Genomic DNA, 19,357 nt, shown 5'->3' with positions numbered 1-19,357 from the left:
CACACACTTGCGGGTGCGGGGGCATACGCGCCTACCTACGATGGTCTAGGACGCCTCAGGGCCAGAGACCGATTGGGTGAAAAAAACACAGTAAAGGCCGTAAGCTCTTGTGAAATGATCTAAGCTAAATCCGAGGAGTTAACCCGCGGCCCTGCCAGCATGACCAGGCATCGGCCAGCCCAATTTCTGGAGGCAGGATGGTGTGTAAATGCGGCATTATGAGGCCTCAAAATGAATCTGCACGTCTCCCTGGCGCGCACCCGGCCGCTTCGCTCCCCCTCCTGGCCTCTCTCTGAGCAGGGGGTGGGGGGGTTGCTGCTGGTGAGGAGGCCGGCCTGCCAGGGAGGGGAGGGGCTAGGGGGCACCTTGTCAGTCTTCCCAGCACCCCCACCCCCACCCCCAGTTGGGGCTCATGGCCGATTGGAAGGGCCCGGAGGCTGGGCAGGTGGGGATGAGCAGGAAGGTGAGGTGGAAGAGCGCCCAGTGGAGCCCAGTCCACAAACCCTGCTTTATTCTGCCACCTAAAGGCCGACGCGCCCCACGACAGATGCACCACCTCTTTCTCCAGCGAAGCCCCAGCGCCTCCTCCAGGGCTGGCCTTGGACATGGAAGGCAGGGGATACACACACTTTCTGGTAGACCCCTTTGGGTAAATGTAAGCGGCCTTTTGGCCCCAAGTTCTTCAGAAAGCCACTGCGGCTGCAGGGGCAGGAGCATCGGATGGATCCAAACCTGGTCTGAGAAGGCTCTTAGGCACAGGGGGGCCTTGGCAAGCACCTCTATGTGTCCAGGCCATGCTGGGTGTTGGACAGACACAACCTATGGGTATGCTGGTCTCTCCGCCCGGCCCTCCACTCCTGCCCCGGCTTCCAGGCTCTTTTAGGCTTTGACTTAAGGCAGCAGCCTTGGCTGATCTGCTTGGGGTTCGAGGGCCCACTGTGCTTCAGGGTGCTGCCATATGGACACCCAGGTAATTCTCTGCCTCCCCTTGGGGCTGGAACCCAGCTCTGTGAGAGCGGAAACCACATCTATCTTGCTCACCACTGGATCTGTGGCAAGGCGCCCTGGGCCTGGCTCAGAGTGGATGTCTGAAGGTAGTTTTGGAATGAAGAAACAGTACCCCTAGTGGAAGGGGGACACGACCACTGGGACATCACAGCCACACTTGGAGGGTGGAGGAACCAGGCCACTGAGTACACACACCAACAGCACAAACGTTCATTATCATTGGTCTCACCATGCCCATTTTACAGATGAGGAAACTGAGGTTCAGGGAGGCAAGTGCTTCTTGCGAGTAGGCAGTAGGGCTGGAGAGAGAGCCAGGGAGTGTCTGACGTGAACCCGGAGCTCTCTCCACTGCCCAGTGTTTCACCCCCTTCAGTTATCTGGAGGGGACCACTTTCAGGAGCGGGGACTTTCTTTCTGTCCCTGGGGCATGGCCCCATCTGGCGTGAAGCAGGAAGGCCGAGTGTAGGGGGCGGCAAGGATTGCCTCGTGTAGGCTCTGAGGGGTCCAGTGACTTGCCTGAGATCGCAGTGAGGACGGCTGACTGAGTTCCAGTTCCTTCCACCTCCGTACTGTGTGCAAACCCCCTGCCTCTGCCCGCAGGGCTCCTGAGCCTGGCTCCTTTCAGGGGAGCTCACGTGCGCACACAAATGTGTGTGTGTGTGTGTGTGTGTGTGTGTGTGTGTGTGGCAGACAGAGGAAGAGACTGGTGAAGTTAATTCCTCCCTCTCCGCAGAACACTGCAAGCTGTGGATGCCCTATGCATGGTAAGCAGCTGAGGGTCCGGAGAAAGGCGAGGAAAATAATTAAAAGGTGGAGAATAAAGCTGATGGGGAGAAGCTGAAGGAGCCATGCTCACGTGGCCTGGAGAAGTGGGATATGAGAGCTCGGCGGGGAAAGCCTGGATGGAAGGGCAGCCTCAGTCCATAATGGATGAGGGCAGGGACCAGGGAGCTGGGGTCCTGTCCCAGGGAGACGGTGGGCCAAGGGGGAGGTCACAGCCCATCTGGGCTGTGCAGATGTCCAGACAGACATCTGAAAGGCCAAGGAAATGCTGTGTCCCAGGACCCGAGGAGCTTAAAAAACAAAACCAAAACTATTCTTTGGGGGATGGGGGCTTCCAAGGTGGTTCAGATGGTAAAGAATGTGCCTGCGATGCGGGAGACATAGGTTTGATCCCTGGGCCATCAAGATCCCCTGGAGGAGGAAATGGCCCTCCACTCTAGTATTCTTGCCTGGAGAATCCCATGGACAGAGGAGCCTGGTGGTCTACGGTCTATGGGGTCGTAAAAGACTCAGACCTGACTGAGAGACTTAACAACAGCACCCTTTGGGGGACTGGGAAGGGGTGATGGTGGGCCCGCCTGTTCCCTCCTTCTGAGAATGTGATGAGAGAGAGGGCGGGCTTCTGAAACGGCTGAAAGATTAGGGTTAGATCTTAGAACCGCTACCTGCGAAGCCCCAGAATGAACGGCTGGAGCGTCAAGACACTGTCATTGTGGCTGTCACCCCAGCGGCTGACGACAGAGTCGTCGTGCCTGCGACGTGCTAGGGCTTTTAAACATACCGTTTCCAGGTACAACAACTGTGGGTTAAAAGTCGCTGCCTCCTGTTTTTACAGATGAGAAAACTTAAAGCGCCACAGAGGCCAAGTGGCCCGCCTAAGCCCCACGGCCCGGGACGTGAAATCCAAGCCAGCTTTTGCTCCTGGTGGAGAAAGGATGCTGGGGACGTGGATGGCTTTGGTTGAAACTACTGTGTGGGAGAAAATAAAGCCGACACTAATGATCTCAGAGATATTGAGAGAGAATTAAAATAGAAAAAGAAAGAAGGTTGGTGTGGTGGGATGGGGGGTGGGGGGGGGTGGTGGAGAAAATCAATGAAGTACCTTTAGCTCCTTGGAGATAAGCGATATATAAATACCAACCATTATTAAGGTTCTTATCTGGCAGCAAAGCCCACGGAGCCATGTTTAAGAGCGGCTTTTGCAGGAAGTTGTGTGTGTCTCCTGGGAGCAGAGGCTTGGGTGAGGCTGGGCAGGGCCACCAGGGAACCAGAGAGGGAGAAGATGACAGGGCACCCAGGAACCCCACCCTCCCACCCGCCCCTACCCAAGCCCAGACTACAGCTTGGGAAGGAGACATTGATGCTCCCCACTGTGTAGATAATAGAAACCACAAAATAGCAATTACTGTATCAGAAGCTGTGAATAAAGAGGACATACCGGGCTTTTAAACATGGCCCGCCTTCCCTCCCCCACCACGCTCACACTTCAGTAACAAACTCACACCTCACTTTTCCAATTATTTCATTCACCTCGGGTTCACCCATCACTCCCCCACGCCGCAGCCCCACCCCCCCGTCTCCACCACGCGGGGGAGCGCATGACTGGTAGGGGATTCGTGGGCTTTCGACAACTGGAGTTTGTTGTCACGTTTCTCATCTCTGTCGAGGTGCGGCGGGGGTAGGGATGGGGGTAGGGGGTAGGGCAGGGGGGAGGGGGCGCTGAGGTGTGGAGCGAGGCAAGCCAATTATGCCTGGGCCTCATAAACAAGTCCAGGCATGCAAATTTGTTTGCACACAAGGTCTGGATGTAGACACAACGTGTGTGTGTGCGCGCGCGTTTGTGTGTGTAGGGATCCCCTCCCTTGAGACTCTGTGACCAGACTTGCTGCAGTTCTGGATGGCAACTTTGCTCGGGGGGTGGGGTGGGGGGGTATTTTTGGCTCTGCTACTGAAAAGGATGAAGCAGCCTCTCTCTCCTCCACTGAAGTGATGGGATGGGTTGGGGAGGGGAAGGAAGTGACGGGGAGACAGAGAGAGAGCCCTCCAGAGATGCCGAACCTGATGATTTTGTAGCTACTCTGATGCCTGGGTTTGGAGGCTCCATGCACAGGCTAACCTTCCGGCCTGCAGGCTGACACCAAGTGGAGGTCAGGCACAGCCTAGGGAGCCTCAGCCCTTCTGCTCCCAGGACACAAGTCCTTACTGCTCTCCTATTTGGATCCACTGGAGGAACCAGGGTCCCAGTAGAAGTGCTGAGTCACGTGGGGGAAGTCTGACATCTCTCCACCGGTGCTCAAGGCATTACTGAGGGGGGGGGGGGGGGATCAGCTGCCACCCAAGGGATCCAGAATTGGAACAACACTGTGGTCTGAACAGGAATGAGATGAAGGGCTGGTTTTGTGATAAGAATAAACTGTAGGCTTCTTTCTGTTTCTTCTAGAGCCAAGAAAAAAAGGGCTAAAGCTCTTGGCATTAGAAGCCTTTCCAGTATACCACTGCCACCAGCAATGTTCTAACACACATGACGTATCCATCCATCCCTATGGTCTTTCTCAGGGCCACGTGCCCTACAGCGTGTTAAACATGGGCTGCACATGATCTCACAACAGCCTCATGATCTAGGTACTGCTGTGCCCATTTTATAGATGGAAAAAACTGAGGCTCAAATTATGTGATTTCTCCAAGGTCACCCCCTGAGTCAATACCTACGACAGGGGGTGAAGTGACCTGTTCAAGGTCCCACAGGTGGTCATGAGCCAGGCTGAACTCCAAGTGGGCAGTCTGTCCCTGAGCCTCTGCTCACTGGACATTTGCGTGGTCTGTCTTGTCTATCAATAATTGGCCAAAGGGCTCTTTGTGCAAGGTGCCAGGTGAGAGGTGAGGGTGGACCAGACATCAACTTTGTTCTTAGGGATTCTGGGCTGGCAGGGAAGAGCTACAGGCAGGTGGTGAGCTCTCCCACCACTGCCCAAGGGTCCAAAAAGAGGACTCTGGGATCAATCCCCTCCCCATCTCAACTGCTTAGTGTCCACAGCTTGGGGCTTCTGATCTCTGCTCACTGCTCTCCCTCTGTTCCCGCATGCTGATGAAGAGTCTATGAATTCACAGACCCACAGAGTAGTTCCCACCAGGTAAGTGAATGTGGCAGGTCGGCAGCTGCTTCGCCTGGCGTCCCATCTCAAGGCTCCTCTCCTTACTGAGTCGCCACGATGCTAAGGGCCCCAGCAGAGACACAATGGAGGGACAGACGGGCTGAATGGACACCTAAGGACAAATCCATCCCTCCATCTAGGACAGGTGGGTTTCTGCAACCGAGGGAGGCCGGGCAACACGAGCCATCACCCAAACCTCCAGCTTCTGGAATGTGTACAGAGCAAAGCCTTTAGCCGAGGCTTCCTCGTCCAATCCTCCGGCCTCATAAACTGGGAAACAGAGGCTAATCTGACCACTCTGGCTCTCCTCCTGCTCCTGAAGCCACCAAGCTTGGCCTAGCCTCGGAACCTATGACCCTGCTCTTCCCATAACCCAGAACTCTCAGTGCTGAGCTATTCCCATGATCGACCCTCTTGTCATCCAGTCTCAGCTTGAATGCCACCTTCTCAATGAGGCCTTCTGCGTTCCAGGCAGAACCCAGACTCTAATGCTGTTCCTCTGCCGCATCAGCCACTCTCTGTCACCTCTGAGCACTGTCTGGAATGCCTTGTTTACCTGTCTTTCCCTTGCCGTTCAGAAAGAACCACAAGAGACGGAAAGAACATTCTAAGACAGCAGGGTCGAGTCTCTGTTGCGTCTGCGGAACCGTGGCCTGCGCCTAGCCCACAGAAAACACCCCGTAAACATTCACAAAAACACGCACTTGACATTGACCGAGTCCTCGGTGAGCGCCAGGTCCCCCTCCTTCGCTCTGATCATCTCACACAAGGCATACACTAATGTGAAGGACACTGGCGCGTCTGGGGCCAGGCCAGGACACGCAGTCCTTCTGTCCTCAGGATGCTCTCTCATGTTCCACAACCACACGGTATCACAGGGAGTGTTTGGCCCCTGGAGGTCCACGCTCCTTCCAAAGTAGCCACAGGGATTCCTTCAACTGCAGGGAGTGAGTAACAGCGGCAAAACCGGGGTGGGGGTGGGGGGGCAGGATTACTCACCAAGGGACCAGAGCCCAGACAACGGGGTTCAGAATTCTGCCCTGCTGGGTTGGAGAGCAAGACATCATTCCCTCCAGACAACCCTGGCCAAGCTGCAGCCAGGCGCAGGGGGTCTCGGTGCGAGGCTCCACCTGCAGTGATGCTCCCCCAGAAGGTTATAAAGGTGTGTGCTGACCCCCAGTCAGCCTCTACTCTGTCATGGGGGGTGGTGGTGGGGAGGGGGCGGGTTCGTGGAGGCATATTTAAGCTCAGAGCTGTTCCTCCTTCTTTTGTTCTCGCTCGCTGTTAAAAGAGTGCCTTTTAGAGTGAACTTCTCCAATTACGCACTGCTTGTCGCGGTGAGAGCTGGATGCAGAAAGGTTACCTTATCACCATCGGCGCACTAGGCCTTTCATTCTTGCGTCTTGAAGGCTGAGAATGGCCTGGTTTCCAAGAAAGGGAGAAAGGAGGTGTGGAGGATAGCGCTTAGCTTTTCTCAATAGCCTTTCACAGGGTCCTCTGCAGGCAGGCGTGACCCTCTTGGGGATGAGCAGTTAAATGGCATCTCTGAATCAGATTCAGGGCCTGTGTTCCAGGCAGAGCCCAGATTCTCCTCAGAGGTTCTGGTGGAGGGGCCCTGGCCCGGCTCTGCGCTCGCTGCCTGTGTGACCCTGGCTGAGTTGTTTCCAGGCTGGACTGATAATCAGGGGAGAGACAGAGAGAAAGGGAGGAAGGTGTATAAGAACATCTTCAGATGTGCCAGGCCCAGGACAATGTAAGGGACAGAACGCTGGCCCTCGAGTCAAAAATTTCTGGGGCCAGACAGACGACAGGAGGGGGCCAAGAGCTGGGGTAAACTGGCACAGTCCCAACTCGGGGCGATTCTTGGACCAGCAGCATCAGTGTCATCTGTGAGGCTTGTCAGAGTCTCAGCCCACTCCTCTCTTTCTGAAATCGCAATCTCTGGGGGAGACCCGGCAGTCCAGGTGGTAACAAGCCCTCCAGGTGAGGGTGTGCCTGCCCCGGTTGAGGACCACTGCTCTATCAGAGTGGGCAGGGACCCCTCGGCCCCATCTTAAACAGCCAGCTGGGAGATCTTTTTTCTAAAGAGGTCTGCAGTCCAGACTCTTTGAAGAAATGGAGTTTTCAAATACTGGTAACAAAGCCGAAACATTTTCAGTGCTGAGTTTTTAGCATCCCCACATGTGGGTTCTGTTCTGATTTGATCCTAAGTGATCAGAAGTGCTGGTCTACTTCCCAAGTGATTGACTCTCCTCTGCTCTTTATTACCCCAGATTGGGCCCCTGCCCTACCCTTCCTGGCCCCCTTGGGCTCCCTGAGGACAGAGAGGGTTTTCCCATTGCATTTGCCACGCAGGACCTAACCAGGCACGGACATCTTCGTGGGTGGCTACACATACAGCCAATGAACTGCCCCTCACCATTCTCCAGGATCAGCCCCAGACTGAACACTGTCTGTTAGATCCAAGTATAGGCTTCAGGCAGAAAATGCCATTAAAGCAAGATTTTTGAAATAGCAGGTAACTTTTAAAAAAACAACATGTTTCAAATTTGTCCTGAAAGATGTTTATAGGTATTTTGTGTAAGAAGACTTCTGAAATTAAATACATGTAGGAGAGATCTGGCTAAACAAAACACAGCAAGCTTCTTGGCTGCAGACCTTGTCAGTGCCTTTAAGACATCTCAAGCAGGGAGGATTTATCTGGAAGTGCGAGAAAGAAAACAGCGTTTCTCAAGCTCATCCAGTCATTGAATCTCTCCTCCTGAGCATCTCCCAAGACACTGGTATTCCACTGAACACAGTTGGGAAGTCCAATTTGGAAGAGAAAGAGAAGTAAGAGAGTCATACACCCCCAGATGAAAGGCCTTTGTCTTGAACACTTGGGTGAAACCTCAAATTCACCCGGGACTGTGCAAAGTGGGGGAATGTTCAGAGTGAGTCTAGTTTTGACCATGAGGGGCCAGGTCACAGCATCGCTGAAAGAATCTAAGCCTGGAGTCAGACGTGGCTTCAGATTCCAGCCCTGCACCTGACGTCAGCTTTCTGAGGCTCAGTTTTCTTATCTGTAAAATGGGAATAATTAGCCCACCATACAGGGGCTGCTGACGCCATGGTTCCCACACGTAAGGAAGAAAGGGAAGCTGTCTTATCAGTAACACCCCTGTCTTCCATACAGATCTGTACTGGGGCCAAGAGAGTGACCCTTCCCAAGCTCTTACGACGTGCCAGGTCAAAGCTGAGAAGGAGCAGGCGGGGCGGGTCAGGGCCCCTCCTGAGGGGAACCTAGGCGTTTCCTGCAAGGAGAAGAGGTTAAGAGGGCCAGGTGTGACTGTGATTCTTGGAGCCCTGAAGAAAGCAGCAGTGCTCCATCCTCTCCACATGTCCTACCGCTGTTACAAGATAATCAGAAGCACTGTCCCCAAGGAGGCATCCTTCAGCCAGACCCAGGCTCCTCCATCTTCCTCGGGCCGAGCGAGCCCACTGGGGCAGCACGTGTCCCCTCTTCCTCTCAGAAGGAGAGGTCCTAGACACGTCCGCCGGCTGGGGGCGTGCATTCTGGTGGGTTGCACGCCTCTGCTGGGTTGAGCTAATGGAATACGTGGCGGATGCTCTCCCCACCACCTTTCTCCCCCTCTGGTCTTCCGCTGCCTCAAGTACAGCTAATCCCATTACAAGAAAATAAAGTGGATAATTCAGGCTAATGAAATCGTTACAAGAATGTGGGCAGCCAGAGCTGGACATTCAGAACCAGTTTAACACCCTTTGGTGTTAGTCTCAGTACAGAAAATATTCTAGAGGAAAGAAAGAAAAAAATGAGAAAGAAAGAAAAAAAAACTTTCTCTAAGACCTAGCCTCTTTCTGGTGGGCTTACATCTGATTAAAGAATTAATCTGCTGTGTATCTGACTTCCTGCAATGGTCTCTGTGGTGCCCAATATTTCCATGGTAACTGCAGAAAATAGGAAATGAGGGTGGGAGAATCCAGGAAGTCTGAAGTTGGGGTTAAACGTGGGTACAACTTGATGCCTTTTGATACCTGGTGCCTCTGCCCATCGCTACTGCTACTCACTCAGAGAAGGACCACTCCCAGGCACCCCCCTCACGACCAGACTCTGAGTCCTCTGATACTGGATTAGAATTGTACCCTCCTGGGGTCTCTATGAGGCAGGAAAGGGTACGGTTAGTTCCCATGCTAAACAGGGCAGGCAGCTGGACCCACTATGCAGGGTGGGCATGGTGTGCTGGGCAGAGAGATGCTGCTTGCCCCTTGGCCCACAGCCCTCATGATGCCCGCTGCCAGGTCACAGCCAGACCTCCTGAGCAGGCTGAATGAAGGGGGGCCACTCCACTTCTCAGCCCCTGGCACCTCCACTCAGTGCCTGCCCCCTCCTCTGCCACATCCATACACACACAGAAGGGCCCCTTCAACATCATTTCTTTTGGATCCATCTTAACGCTCAGAACCCTAGGGAGGACTGCATGTCATGACGCCAGATGACCTCTGGTTGATTGCCATCAGGCCCACACCACTCTCCCAAACTAACATGGCCTGTTCTGACACCTCAAGCTAAGGGCACAGGTCTCCCAGTGATCCACAAGGTCCTAACTGGGGACTGTGGACGGTGGGTGGACGAAGGAGGATGTGAAGGAAAAAGAAAAAGACAAACCAGATCTTACAAATACAGGGAGAACTTCCACTGAGCTTGTAAGGTTTTGAAGGGATCTTAAGGGGCAGACGTGGTAAAGTAGAAAAGTTCTAGTCACTGGGGGGATTAGAAACTCTCCACTGATGGTCCCCCCATTGTGGTGCCAATCAGCAGCCCACAGCTGCCAACAGCGTCTCCCACTTCCTGATGCATCAAGAGGAAGGCATCCCGGGGAGACTGAACACGGCCCACAGGGCGACTCGGGGCCACCAGGGCGTGCAGTGAGCACGCCCGCCTCACAGCTGCAGGCCCGGCTCTTCTCCTCTCTCTGGAGAAGCACGAGGCGTCAACTCAGCACCCAGACAAGCCTCTGGTGTCCCCACAGCATCTCTAGGAAGAGGGGCTGGAAGGCGATAGCAGCATTCTGCCCGGGTTCAGGAACCGGAGCTCCGATGGGATGCGAGTCAACGCCACCACTTAGGGGTCGAGGACAGAGGCGCGGAGAGCAGGGGGCTCAGAGCATGGCAAGTTGCACACCATCCGCGCCACACAGCTCCTGCGTCCTGCAGGAGGAGATGCTGCCGCGTGTTCAAATAGACTCCAGAAGGAAGCAAAGAGTCCCACGGGCAAAAGAGAATGACGCCAGGAAGCCCACCCCCTAAGCTTCCGCCGGTCACCCATGGGAGGGCCCCTGACCCTGCCCCCTCCCACTGAAAGCCTGTTTGCTTTTACTTTGCAAACTCGTTGATCTAATTTCTTGTCCCAGAGCAGCTGAGAAGGGCCAAGAGGTTAATAAAAGGCCTCAAGAAGTGAGGGCTGACGAGGGGTTCACACGCTTCCTCTGCGAAGGGTCAGACAGTCTATAGTTTTGCCTTTACAGCTTCTCAGCTCTGCCACTGCAGCATGTCAACAAACAGCTGTGTGCCAGTGAGACTTTACTAACGAAGGCAGGGGGCTGTGCCACGCTGCTTCAGTGTGCCTGACTCTTTGCGACCCCATAGACTATAGCCTGCCAGGCTCCTCCATGGGGTTCTCCAGGCAAGAACACTGGAAAGGGTTTCCATGACCTCCTCCAGGGGACCTTTCTGACCCAGGGATCGAACCTGCGTGTCTTGCATCTCCTGCATTGGCAGGCAGGCTCTTTACCACTAGCCCCACCTGGGAAGCCCCAGGGGACTGGCATGTGCGCCTTAGTTTGCTGACCCCTGTGTGAATCCAAAAAACCGAAAACATGGTATTAAAATAACTGGCCGAGCACAGCAGCCCGGGGCCATCAGGTGCAGGGGCAAACGGCAGACGTGTCTACACAGCCCTGACACGCCTACTGTGATATGTCCTGGGCTCAGTGACTTGGAGATCAACACAGACCCATAAGCCTGGCTGTTGCCCCACAAAACGGCGAGCGGGACAGACTGCCAGGTGGAGGATCCCGAAGGCTTCCCACCCGGCCCGCTGACGTACACCAGCTTTGCCTCTGCCATCACCTGAAGCACGCCTCTTCCTGGATGTCACCGACTTCCATCCTTCCCTGTATCTTCTCTCTCTTTGCTTAAGGTCCTTCTTCCCTGCTGGACTACTGTGTGGCCAGGGCCCAGAATGGGGCTAACGGCGCCTGGTGTGCAGCAGAACAAACCATGTGCGGTCCCTCTTAGGACCCAGGTCCTCGATGCCAGAAACAGGAAACACAGCTCAGGGAGGTAAACGGGTGCCTGGGGCCTGGTAGGAAGCTCTCATCCAGGGGTCCCCAGTCTCTGGGCCGTGGATCCCTACCTCCTGTCAGATCGGCGGCGGCATTAGATTAGAAACAAAGTGCACAGTGAAAGTCACGTGCTCGAAGCATCCTGAAACAAGCCCACTCCCCCACCTCCGGGCCAGGGAAAAGCTGTCTTCCACGAAATTGGTCCCTGGTGCCAAAAAGGGTGGACACTGCTGCTCTCATTCACTGCTGGGAGCAAGGTCCATGGACGCTGAGCTCCCAGAGTGTATGTGACCCTGAGGGCCATTTGTCTGAACCCCTGGGGCGATGTCCAGGGCTGCCTGACCGTGGAGTTCCCCGACTTCTTCCTCTGCTGTCCTGCGTCCCCAGGCCACTGTAGTAACCCACTTCTGCTCCTGCACCCCCTTCTCGGGTTCTCGCTGGAGCCTGTCAGCCACTGGGAAACCATTAGGTGAGTGATGGGAGGGAGCAGAAAAAGAGGCTAAGGAGATGCTGACAGATACGGAAAGCAGCTCCTAAAGAGCTCGGCATCCTAGAAACTTCTGACACCTGCCGTTAGAAGGAACGCCCCAGGACCCCCACAGCATCAGGAAGCTCTCCATCCCCTTAGCAAGCTTCCTGAGCATCCATCGAGCCCTACTCATGGCTGGGAAGAGGCAGACAGTGTGGTCGCCAGGTCTGCCAGGCAGGCCCCCAGACCGAGACCTCACACCCGGGAGGGACCCCCTTCTCTGGTCCAGAGGGCTCAGACTGGAGTGTGCCTCAGATAACTGAGCAGCCTCAATATCTGAGCTTTCCAAGAAAAGCCGGCAGTTGTCACCAGGGGGAGGAGAGCTGACACACCCTTGCAGACGATGTGGGATGCAAATCCACAGCGTGGGCCTTTGATGGAAGGCCTGGGAGGCCCTTCCAGGGGCCGGCGGGACACACGGAGTGGACAGTCCCCTGCCGGCGCCAAGCGGGAGGGGGACGCTCACCCTGACTGACTGGGACAAACAGGATTTTTAAAAGCCTGGGAAAGAAAATGACAATAAAACAAACCAAGCTCGGGCTGGCTGGTGAGTTTTCAGAGGCAGGGAGAGGTGGAAATGGATTGGTGAGAGGGAGCCATCTGTTTGGGGCCGAATAAACCAGCGCAGAGCTAGGTTCAACTGGTTCAACTACAGGAGGGAAGAGGAAGTTTAGGAGCTGAGGGTCCAGTGGGAGCCGAGAGCTGGTGGGGTCTGGAGTCAGGGACAGAGAGAAATGGCCTCCAGAGAGCCAGTTCCAGTGGCTCTGGGGGGAGGAGAGGGAGAGAGTCTGGACGTGAAGGCCACCATGGGTCCTGCCGTGGGGTGTATCTTGGTGTATACAGGTGTCTCGGGTTGAGGCGGGGGGCGGGGGGGTGTCTTTCTGTGATAAGAAACCCAATTAGGGCCAGATAGGATTCAGGGTGTAAGAAAACCGACGAGCCCCAGGCAGGGGTGAAGAGAAAGGGAAGAGTCAATCATCAGTAGGGAGAGGTCCCCTCCGCAACAAACACTATTTATCTCCCCAGCGAGTTAAAGAGCATCCTTTGCAAAGTTCGAGAGGAGGGAAGAGTAAATTATCCTGTCTCTGGCAACGTACAAAGCCCTGGATGTGCTTTATCTCCCGGCTGCCTCTCGGCACGTGGGGTGTGGATCTTGGCCGCGTCTCCCGTCCCCCACGGCTGCCCCTGTTTCATTTGGAAGACAGGAAGTGTGGCTGCAGCTTTTCCAGAAGCAGCAGACCTGGGGCAATGTGCACCTTGGGGTGGGCGTGGGGAATTACTGGGAGAGGAAAAACAATCAAAGGTGTTCACGCCCTTGTGGGGCAAGATGGGAGAGAAAAGAAAACCAGGCTTGGTTTCTCTGGCTCCATTCAAGCCACACCCCATCCCCCAGTGAAACAAATTCTAAACAGATCAGATGTCTTGTTTCCCAACCCCTGGTGGGGAGCTGTTCCTTCAAAGACAAAGGATGAGTTCGTACCCCATGTTTGGGGTGGCCCCCAGTCAAACTAGGGCTTCCCAGGTGGCTCCGTGGTAAAGAACCTGCCTGCCAATGCAGGAGATGTAAGAGTCGAGGCTTCGATCCCTGGGTCGGGAAGATGCCCTGGCGGAAGAAATGGCAACCCACTCCAGTATTCTTGTCTGGGAAATCCCATGGACAGAGGAGCCTGGCCGGCCACAGTCCATGATGGGGTCACAAAGAGTCAGATGTGACTGAGCGACTAAATAATAACCACTCAACGTGGGAGACATCAGAAGTCAGGAGGCATGGTGGTGTTACAAGGGATGCATGGGCTCACGACACAAGCTTGGGGGTCAAGCTGCCTCCCCAACTCTCTACTTTGGCTTGCAAGTCTGTAAAAATGGGGATAACAATCCCCCACACTCAACAGAGCTGTGGTGGGGCTTAAAGGAGACATAATGTCTAAAGCATTTCACACACAGCTGTGCCCTTAGTGCATGCTAAGAGCACAAGGGACAGATGAAGGGGAGGATGACAGAGTCAATGCAGGGGACCAGGTGAGGCGGGTAAGGGTGCTCCTCTCTGGCAAGTTCTGACTTTCTGAGCCAATGCAGATCAGTCCTGTGCCAGGACTGCAACCCACCTTCCAGATGAGAAAGAGGGGGAAGGCCCCTGGCCTCACCTCCCTTCTATAGGTCAGAGATGGGACTGGTACCCCCAGACTGATGCTCAGCATGCACAGACTGATGCTCGATGCTCTATTCATTGGACGGGCTGCCCCAGGGCCCGGGGATGCCAGAGTTCATCCTCTCCAATGCGAAACAGGGTAGCTGTGCACAGGTGTGGTTTGGACCCTAGGATTCTGCAGGGGTGTGTGTGTGTGATTTCCCTGGTGGGGAGCAGCTCTGACAGTGATCATTACTACTGTGTTCTGGGGATACTGACTGGTGGTGTATGGGGTGGACTGGGGGGTGGGGTGGAAGGTCAGTTACTGCAGCAGAGACATCACCTGCTCTCCAGTATCCAGGTCTATTCTGATGAGGAAAAAGTGACTAGTTCTTTTAAACCAGGAGTTGGCAATCTATGGCCCACGGGCCAAATCTGGCCTATTACCTCTCTTGGGTAAGGTTTCAATGGAGCACAGCTCTGCCTGGCTGCTTACAGTCTGTTTAGGCCTGCTGGCGAGTCAGACGGAGCTGAGTATCTGTGATGGAGACCACACAGCCCACAAGGCCGAACATATTTACTCTCTGGCTCAGGGTTCTCCAGAGAAACAGAACCAATAGGTTATCTATCTCTCTATCTATCTATATATCTTGTGTTGGCCAAAAAGTTTATCTGGGTTTTTCCACAACATCGTAGGGAAAACGTGAATACGGTTTTTGGCCAATCCAGTACATACAGAGAGAGACATTTACTAAGGCAGACTGGCCCCCACAGTCTGCCACCTGCAAGCTGGGGGCCCAGGAAAGCTAGATCTGGTCCAAGTCCAAGGGTCTGAGAACCAGGGGAGCAATGGTGTTTAAGTCCCATATCAAAGGGTCAGGAACCAGGGGCCTCTGGCGTGAGTCTGGTCTGAGTTCCAAGGCCTGAGAGCGAGAGCAGCTATGTTTGGTGGCAGAAGAGCAGAGTCCCGCTTCCAGCACTGTTTTGTTCTATTCGGGCTCTGGCAGAAGGCCGTGATGGTGCCCGTCCCTCACCCCCCAACACTGGTGAGGTCCCTGCCCTTTACTCAGTTCACCAAGTCAAATGCTCACCCCTGCCAGAAAGGCCCTCACAGACAGAAATGATGCTTTACCAGCTTTCTGGGCACCTGGTGGCCCTGCCAAGTTGATGCTTAAAATTAACCATCACAGGCTCTTTACAGAAGTTTGACAACCCCAGTTCCAGACCAATCTCATCCTCTGGCCCAATCCCACTCCCCTCAGTCATCACACCGTCACTGCCCGCCCTCACCCGCCCCGCACCCCAGCTCAGAACCTTCCCCCTGCACAGCCGTGTCCTCCTCACATCACCTTGAAAACCAGGTGTCTACCTCCTGGCTCCTTCCTGCGTTATTTGTTTTCCCTGATCAGGTATTCATAAGCAGACCTCGTTTTCCTGTGGTTTGTAAATACAACAGAACTTTTTTTCAGACCAAATTTAAGATCTGCGGTAACCCTGCATCGAGCAGGTCTACTGGTACCATTTTTACCAGCCGTATCTGGTTGCTCTGTGTTTCTGCATCACATTCTAGTAATTCTTGAATCATTTCAAACTTTCGCATCACTGTTAGATTGGTTGTGGTGGTCCCTGATCGGTGATCCTGGATGTGATGACTGTAATCATTTTGGTATTTTTAAGCAATCAGGAACTATTTATTTATTTATTTAGGCCACGCCGAGTGGCTTGTGGGATCTTAGTTCCCCCATCAGGAATTGAACCTGGATCCCTCAGCAGTGAAAGCACTGAGTCATAACCCTTGGACTGCCAGGGACTTCTCAGGAAGGTACTTTTCAATTTAGGTAAGTACATTATTGTTTTAGACACAATGTGTTGCACACTTCATAGACTTTCTTACTAGCAGGATGAACACATAACTTTTACGTGTGCTAGGAAACCAAAGAGAATGTGTGTGCGCCTTGCTTTATTGTGAATCTCCAGATTGATGTGGTCTGGATCTGAACCACAGTATCTCCGAGGTCTACCTGTATGAGCAGGGGGCACTATCAGAGGCCATGAGAAAATTCATGTCGGCTGGTAATTAGGGAGGTTTGCAGAAAGTATCATTAGGCCTCCCCCCCTCGCCCTCCCAAGGCAACATCCACTGGAGGAGACCCTAATAGGGGATGGTTTCCCGGGAGCCTGCCATTGCAGATGGCTGGGCCTGGAGACACTCCAGCAGCCCCCAACTCAGCTTTTCTAGGACTACGAGAAGACAATATCCACCTGAACACTCTGTCCTTGGAGGAGAGAACGCTGTGCTCAGAACAGGGCACTCCCCTCTCCCTTCTCCCCACTCCCCTTGGGTGCAATGTTAGAAAACTGCTCCCAAATCAGACTTGGCCAAGATAGTCAACTAAGTGGAAGACAGCACAAAAGAAGACAAAACCAAAAAACAGGTGCCAGGGAGTTAAAAAAAGAAAACAAAACCCAGCAGGGAGACGGCAGGACGCGGGAGGGCATGTGCTCACAGCACCACTTCTGGAGAGAAGCACACGCCACCAGCTACAGCGGCTGCCTGTGGGGAGCAGCTCAAGGGACCAGACTCTGTGTCGCACACCCCTCCCCAGCGCTGGCGTGTGGCGGCCGGCCCCCCCGAGGACTCCAATCCCCCGCCCTGCCAGCGCCCCCCTCCGGTGGCCCCCACTCTGCTCCCGGTGCCTGCTCAATCCCAAGTGGAAGGCAGCCCTGGCCCCGGGGGGTAGTTCAGCTGGCAGGGTGCGGGCTCTCAGGTGGACTGTTCTGGAAAGGCCTTCTGTGCCCATCTCAGGAGTCTCCGTGGGATCAGGCCCTGGTGACACAGCAGTGGCCTTGGCCGCCCCCCTGTGTATGACTGCTCCTTCCTGACCTCCCCTCGGTGCTCCCGGGTCACCTGCCAGTCCCTCTATACCTACATCCTTTCTCCAAGCTTCTGGTGTGGGGAGAACCAAATGAAGATATCTGTGGCTCTGTGCTCAGTCGCTCAGTTGTGTCCGACTCTTTGCTGCCCCATGGACCTCATCAAATGTCACCTGGTTGGACTTCCCTGGAGGTCCAGTGGTTAAGAATCTGCCTGCCAATGCAGTGGACATGGGTCCCATCCCTGGTTCAGGAAGACCCCACGTGAAATAGGCAACTAAGCCCATGTGCCCTGACTAGTGAGTCCACACGCCCGAGACCTGTGCTCTGCAATGAGAAGCCACTGCAACGAGAAGCCCGAGCACCACAACTAGAGAGGGCGTGCCTGCTCGGCTGCTTCAGCCGTGTCTGACTCTTTGCGACCCTGTGGACTGCAGCCTGCCAGGCTCCTCTATTCATGGGGATTCTCCAGGCAAGGATACTGGAGTGGCTTGTCATTTCCTCCTCCAGGGGCATCTTCCCGACCCAGGGATCGAACCTGTATCTCTTCTGTCTCCTGCATTGACAGGCTGGTTCTTTACCACTAGTGCCACCTGGGAAGCCCAGAGTGCAGCTCGCTGCAACTAGAAAAAGCATGCATACAGTGACGAAGACTCAGCATAGCACCCCCCTCAAATAATAATAATCAATAAATAAATAACACCCTTTAGTTTTTAGCCTGCCAACCTAAGCACATACATCACCTCCCAAACGCCCATCCCCTCAATCTGCTTCGTTACACGGGCAAGCTTTGCCCTAACTGGGGCATTGCTCTAAAGGGTGTGTGGACACGTGACGGAGCTTTGGAACCTTATTGTCTTGGATTCCCCGCCAGGCACTGAGAATGACTTTGCTCAACCAAGTTTCTCGGCAGCTGCGGCTGCAGAAGAAAGAGATAGAACCGGAGGCAGGTATAGTTGCCATGATACGGCTGTTGCGGTCATTTAGCCTGAGCGCTGGCTCCTGTGGAATAATTTAACGATCTGTCATGGGAACGGAGGAAGGAGGACGAGTGTCGTGTGGCCTGATGTCCCCACCTCCAAAAAATAATCGAAGCACCCGCAGCTAGAGAAGGTTTCCGACTGGAGAGATGGGAGGCTGAGAACATTTCTTCCCAGGACCCAGGTGGGCATGCCTTCCCTATCTACCTTTGCAGCAGAGAAACGAGTGAATTAGAAAAGCTGTGGGGACATCCACTCCCAACTGTGCCTTTCTCCGGCTGTCAGCTACGTTCCTTTTATATCCAGAGCCTCAAGGGTCTTTATTTAAAGCTGTGCATGCATATCACACTCTTTGCGACCCCATGTACTGCAGCCCACCAGGCTCCTCTGTCCAAAGGATTTCCCAGACAAGAATATTGGAGTGGGTTGCCATTTCTCCCTCCAGGGGATCTTCCCAACTCAGGGATCGAACCCATGTCTCTTGCATTGGCAGGCGGATTCCTTACCACTGTGCCACCTGGAAAGCTTTCTTTAAAGCCACTGCCTGTCAAAGTTTTTGAGTGGCTTCCTCCCTCCTTTGGGGGCCCGTGGATGGAGGAGGATGAAGGTGGGGACAGGAGAGGACAGGATGGTCAGGATGCTAGGTGGCAGTGTGGACGGAGGGCGTGGACGAGAAAGGGAGCCACGTTTGTGGCACTGTGACCTCCTGTCTCCCTGACTTGAGTGGAGCTTGCTTCTAGGAGCTGGAGAAACCCTTCATTCTACAAACCACCGTTGCTCCTTACACCACTGACTCTGGAAACAACACTAACTCTGGGGGTGGTGAATGGCTCTTTTAGGTGACCAATCTGTCTGGATGGAAGCCAACCCCGCCCACATGGGTGACGCAGACACCCTCCACCCGAGGGTGTGTCCAGGACCACACCCAGCGGGCGGCCAGCACCCCAGCTGCTAAGCCTCTCATAACTGCAACTCCCTCCGTGAAACCTCCAGGGCCCATCAGCGGGCAGGGGTCCTGGGAAGTCCAGCCTGGAGCTGTCTGGGGATGTGTCGGGGAAGGAAGCTCTGAAATTGGGGTGCCAAACACCGAATGGCAGTAATATAGGAGGAGATGCAGTGCTGGGGAGGGGGGTGTCTCCTGGCTTGTGGGGAAAAGAAGGAACAGCTCCGGACTTCCCTGGTGGTCCAGTAGCTAGGACTCCAGGCTCCCAAGGCAGGGAGCCTGGGCTCAGTCTCTGGTCAGGAACTTGATCCTCCATGCTGTAACTCAGAGTTCGTATGCCACAACGAAAAGATCCCCCATGCTGCAACTAAGACCCAGTGCAGCCAACTAAATAAATATTAAAAAAAAAAGAAGAAGAAGAAAATCTTCACTCCCCTTGGAATACACAGACTACCAGGCTGCCGGGTTCTTCACGTTTTAACAGGTTGTTCAGCGACATCGGCAGCCTGGCCTGTGGGACTCTGGGCGGGTGGCCATGGCACTGACCCACGTGTGAACTGGCCTCCAGGCCAGGTCACCACCACAGGGGTTCACAGAAGGGCTCTGCAGACTGTAA

General features: G+C 54.5%; 1 protein-coding gene across 5 annotated transcripts in view; it reads right to left on the bottom strand.

The window, feature by feature from the left end:
- The window catches only part of RBM19 (RNA binding motif protein 19), a 121,411-nt gene that overhangs the window by 36,783 nt on the left and 65,271 nt on the right, over positions 1-19,357 (bottom strand). The gene's annotated exons all lie outside the window — the stretch shown is intronic.

Source organism: Bubalus kerabau, chromosome 16 (genome assembly GCF_029407905.1).
Source record: "Bubalus kerabau isolate K-KA32 ecotype Philippines breed swamp buffalo chromosome 16, PCC_UOA_SB_1v2, whole genome shotgun sequence".
NCBI lineage: Eukaryota > Metazoa > Chordata > Mammalia > Artiodactyla > Bovidae > Bubalus > Bubalus kerabau.
This window is presented reverse-complemented; position numbering and strand designations above follow the sequence as displayed.